This window comes from Myotis brandtii, unplaced genomic scaffold (genome assembly GCF_000412655.1).
Source record: "Myotis brandtii unplaced genomic scaffold, ASM41265v1 scaffold952, whole genome shotgun sequence".
NCBI classification, from domain to species: Eukaryota; Metazoa; Chordata; class Mammalia; order Chiroptera; family Vespertilionidae; genus Myotis; species Myotis brandtii.
In genome coordinates this window covers 930,251-935,730 of record NW_005371930.1, presented here as the reverse complement: position 1 = coordinate 935,730, position 5,480 = coordinate 930,251, and the positions used below count along the sequence as shown (strand labels likewise).

General features: G+C 56.1%; 1 protein-coding gene across 1 annotated transcript in view; it reads left to right on the top strand.

Annotated features, from left to right (window-relative positions):
* The window catches only part of ATXN10 (ataxin 10), a 103,283-nt gene that overhangs the window by 85,832 nt on the left and 11,971 nt on the right, over positions 1-5,480 (top strand). The gene's annotated exons all lie outside the window — the stretch shown is intronic.

Here is a 5,480-nt window from a genome sequence, read left to right as displayed (position 1 = left end):
AAAGATTCCCAGGTGATTCTAATGTGCAGCCAAGGTTGAGAACCACTGGTGTAAGGACTCCTGCCAGACAACAAGGAAGAGACAGTTCAGGCGTTTAAAGTGGCCGCAAGACACAGGCAGGCACAGCACAAAGAGGAGCTGCAATGCCGGGTGACTGCGGGAGAGCTCGGCTCCACAGGCATCAGGGAGGTGCAGCGGCACCACGTGGGCCCAGAGGGGAATGGAGCGCTGGCGGGCCTGGAGGGGTCCGAACATGCCACTTCATGGCACCGGCCTGGGAGCCAGTAGGTCCACTCCCAGGTATGTGCCCAAGAGGAATGTGCATGCGTGCCCATCAGAGGGCATGTCCAGCCGTTGTGCCCCTGGCCAGGGCGAGCAGGGTCTTTCTTGCAGGAGTTAGTCTTCACTGTTCTCTCTGCATGTTGCAAGTTCCAGACGCTAGCGCAGTGGTTCTCAACCTTCTGGCCCTTTAAATATAGTTCATGTTGTGACCCAACCATAAAATTATTTTCGTTGCTACTTCATAACTGTAATGTTGCTACTGTTATGAATCGTAATGTAAATATCTGATATGCAGGATGGTCTTAGGCGACCCCTGTGAAAGGGTTGTTCGACCGCCAAAGGGGTCGCGACCCACAGGTTGAGAACCGCTGAGCTAGCGCCTTGTCTTGGAGAATGTAGGGATTTTAGAATAAACACAGAAACAGGGTTCCCTCTGTCCTTTTTATGGGGCTCCAGTTTGTGACTGGGCCTCAAGCGCAGCGAGAGGGAGGCCCAGGGGAAGGCCTCGGACCCAGGCTGGCGCACCTGCTGTGTTGGCATTTGTAAAAGGTGTCAGCGTGTCCCCTTGCGGCACTTCCTTCGCCTCGACGTTAGGAGCAGTGACTGGCCGGGGGCCCTTTCTACTGGAATCGGCTTCCTCCTGGGGATGGGCAGGGCTCGCCTCCCTTTGCTTCTGGGTCCCCTATAAACAGCCTGTCAGCATTCGGATCATTTGTTCAGTGTTGGGCTGACATTCAGGAAAAACTGGAAAGCCTCATAGTGCTGTTTTGCTTTCAAAAGATAAGTTTTTGTTCTGGCTTCCCAACAGTGTAACTTGGTTTTTTTGAAGCCTCTCACTGATTCTCTTACCCCTCCTAGTGCGATTGAAGATGCACAAACCACATTGTTCTCCCCACCCACAGCGCACGGTGTGCAGTTTCGCAGGTTAGCGGGGCCTCCCCGGACCCCCTGTGAAGTGAGTCGAGTGTGGGGCTAAGGAGTGGGCGATACGCGGATGCCACTTCAGGCCAGTTAGAGCGTAACCCGCTGCCACCGAGCACCCCACACGCCCGTACACACAGCTGCAGGCATCTGAACAGACCCATTCAGAGTGAAATCGGGAAGAAGACCTGTTTCCTACAGCCTATGGTTACCTAGCAACTCTTCCCAGGCCTTGACGCCGACATTGGGGGAATCGGATGTAATGTTGTGAGTGAGGCTTTCACAAAAGTGAACTGTCTCCTTGTTTTGGTGAAAGTCAAACTATTTTAAAATGACACAAAAGTGAAATGCTTGAGATTGTGTCCACGTGGCTTTCAGTTCTGTGCTTCTCGGTGTCATATCTAAGTATCGAGGCTAGCGCTGCACGCAGCGTCACACACTGCGGTTTGTGCAGGTGAGCGTGCTGGGCGGCCCTGTCTGCCCTCTCGCCCTCGCGGGCCTGCACTCGGCGTGGCCTTCAGCGGTTCAGCCCGTGTCCGGGATGCGGCTCTCTCTGCCTGTGACACGTGGCTGCACTCAGCACAGGTGTGGCCGCGGCACAAGGCGCCTGGAGCCGGCCCGGCCCTCGGGCTGTGCTGTAAGCATCATTATTAAGATGTAATTTCCTTACAAAGCTACTTACTTGCCAGTTTTTCTTTTTGCATTTGCTTTATTAAAAAGTTCAGTGCCTCTTGGCTATGTTCATAACGTTTTCATATTGTCTCTTTAAATAGCATTCTACAGAGGATCCATATTTTGTAAGACATTGAGAGGCCGGGTCGCCGGAGCCTGGCACAGAGAGACAAGTTCCGGGTGACCCTGATTAATGTCGGTGTTTTTGCCTAAAATGACCTTGGCCAGACTGAGCCGTGCCAGGGTCTGGTCAGAACCTCGGCGTGCCGCACCCTTTCAGCAGGTGACGTAGTAACTCCCGGCTGCTTTGTTTTGAGATCCTCATTCTCTGCGGGGAGTGTTGTATTCTCTGTAGCACTTATTTTTCTAGAACCAACAGGTTTTTTTAAAAAGCAAAAAACAACAGAAACCTTGGGTGAGTGTGTGAGTCTGTGGAGGAGTGAGCTGGGGAGCAGGCACTCGTGACGTCCTTGTTGAATACGTGCAAGCTGGCCTGTGCTCCGGGCCCTGGGCCCAGTGTGGAGCCTGGACCGCTGGGCGAAGGGAGGTGACCCGGCACAGACGGGTAGGGAACCCACCTTCCACCAGCTGAGGGGACAGGAGAGACCAGACAGGCGGCGGGGCTCATGGGGCTCCTCCTGACTGCACGTCTCTGAGTGTGTCTGGGGGCGACTTGGATGCTGAGGAGTGTGGAGGAGACGCAGGGCCTGCTTCCTGCCGGGAGGTGCGGCTCCCCCACCCCCCAGGGGGGCGGGAGGGAGGGAACCTGCCACAGCTGCGGGCTTGGGTGCCTTCTAGTTTTGTGGATTCACATCAGCCCTTCATTTGGATAATGGTCCCACATCCCGAAATTACAAAAATAGGGCCAGCTTTCAGATCTCTCCTTCCCGCTCTGGCTCGGCTCTGGTCTGAACGTCTCTGAGGCAGACGGGACTTTGGCAGCCAGGGCAGCCGGCTGTGAGTGGGCCACCTGAGTCGCCTGCTCCCACCAGCAGGCTCGCGTGTCTGAGCTGCCAGCCCCCCTCTGGGTGAGCTGAGTGCGGCCGAGAGCAGCTCCATGCTGTGCAGAGGCCTCGCTGGTGGCGGAGGCCAGGCCAGCATTGGAGGGGGAGGCAGTGCGCAGCCCGGCTGGCTCTGCCCTGGAGGCTGTCACGGGACTGCAAGGGGCCTCCCCTCCCAGGGACGGGCTCAGGGAAGCTCACCAGTGATGGCTGGTCCAAGGCAGATGCAGATCTCTGCTTCCTGGTCCAGGATGGGACCCCACCAGTCAGTCAAATGCTGCCCCTGCCTGTGAGAGAAACAAACTGTCAGAATCAAAGCTGCTTCTGCTGGTTTCCCTCCTAACGCGCTTTTACCCAGTTTCCTCGGGCACATTGGGCAGCTCTGGGAATCCTCCGTTTCGGGAAGAAACTGGTGACAGCCCAGCCTCCCCCTCCGGCCGCTTCTGAGCATCGGCAGGTGCTGGGCTGCGCACGGGCTGTAGGCCCGGTACCTCTGCGAGCCCACAGGATCCAGGAGTTCGAGGTGTCGGCAGTACCGGGCAGGCCTGGGGACTGCGTTTGGCAAACCAGCCCGCCCTTCAAGTCTCCCTTCCATCGTCACCCCAGGTTCTCCCATTGATTTATTTTGAAATATAATATGCATTCCAGAAAGCAGAAGGAGTGTGCATGCACTGTTTGCAAATAATTATAAAGTAGACGTGTAGCCAACACCCAGGTCAAGGCGGAAAACACTGCGGCCTCGCTGAGCCCTTCCCATCCCAGCCGCTCAGAAACCCAACTGGGTCAGCCGACCTGCCCTGTTAGCCCACGCACCCCGACGTGCTCTGGAGTGGCCCATTTTTAAACGTGTATAAATGGCGTCGTGGCTTGCATTTTTTTGTCCTCGGGCATTCAAAACCATGATTGCGATTTGCCGAGTCATTGCGTGCGGGTTCCTGTATCCATTTCGAGAGAATTTCACATTTGTTCATTCAGCTGTTGGTGGACACTTGGCTTATGTCTACTTTGGGGCCATTAGAATTAATGCTGCCGGGAGCACTCTTATACATGCGTGTGTCCTGGGGGTGAGCGTGTGTTTTCTTCTGGGTGTGGACCTTGTGCGGCTTGTGTAGCTTCAGCTTTATTCCGGAGGATGCCACGCTCTTTCCAGAACCCGGTGTTCCAGCTGGTCCTCCCCCAGAAGTGGCTGAGCGTGCCACCACGTGATGCAGTCAGACGTGTAGAGTTTTGCCTGTCTGCTGAGTATGTGTTGCTGTTGTGATAACTTTAATTTCTCTAATTAGCAATATGCTTACTGGCCATTTGGGTTTCCTGTGTCATTAAGAAGCTGTTCAAATTTTGTTGCCTATATTTTTTTAATTGAGGAATTTTTTTATATTCAGGATATCAAATCTGTGTTGACAGAGTCCCTCCCGTCCTAGTGGCTTGTTTTGTTTTTTACTGTCTTTATAGTATCTTTTTATCACTGAGACATAACTCACATATAGGGCAATGCAAGATGTGAGGAGACGCCTCAGTGTATGTCACCACCCGGCTGGGTGCAGGGCATTCCCCCCTCCTCCCCAACACCGGTCCCCGCAGCTGACTCTGCTGACTTCGATGGTGTTTTGATGAGTTTTCTTCCTCTGTGGTTAGTGGTTTGGTGTCTTCCCAAAGACCTGAGGTCATCGACATCCTTCTGTGTTTTCATCTGGACGCTGGATCGCTCCGCCTTTCCCGTGGGGATCTGTGATCGCCCAGAAGTTAGTTTCCGTGTGGCGTACAGTGGAGGCGCAGTTTTTAATTTTCCCTGTGGTCCCAGCGTGACGAGACCTTTCTTCGCCCGGCTCTGCAGGCACTTACCATAAGCCGTTGTCCCGCGGGCATGGCTCTGCCCAGTTCGGTGCGCCCTGTTCACGTGGCGATCCATGCCGCCTGTTCTCCGTTTCGGCATCAGCGTGTGCGGCCCTGTTGCTGTGACTGTCCCCCATGGGGTAGAAGCATTTCCAGTGGTGAAGCCTCACGCGTGTCCTGTCCCTGTGTGGCCGGGTTTGATCGCTGTCTCTCATGCTCCGCTCTGCACTACTGAGCATCTGTGCTGTGTGCGGCACTGTTCCAGCTGCTGGGACTCCGCGGTCGCCAAGGGGGCACCGTCCGTATTCCTGGGGGTGGGCCCAGCATGAGACCAGCTTGGGGACAGGCACTCGGCTCCCCCGGAGGAAGGGGCCCCAGCCTCACCGCAAGAAGCCTCTCCTTGTGCCCCCAGGAGCACGGGACACCCCACCCTGGGGCTGCTACCTCTGCTTCATGGGTGTTCCCTGGGGGCAAACCAGCCTGAGCGTCTGACCTTTCTATGGGTTGCCCCTGGCCCAGAGAAGGTGCATCCTCCTCAGCCTCCCCACTGTCCTCCCCGCTCGCTGGCCTCCCTTCTGCCCGGCCCCCGAACTTCCCCACTCGCGCCTGCACCCACGGCCCTCTGCCCGGAGCCCCACGCTCCACTCAGCCGCAGAGGGTTCCCGTCACTTCTCTCGGCTCTCGCTTGCCAGCCCGCGGCCCGCGCGTCCTCTCCTACTTGCCAGGTGGCCGGTTTCTTCTTTCCTGTGGTTCATGCTCAGTGTCCCCCGC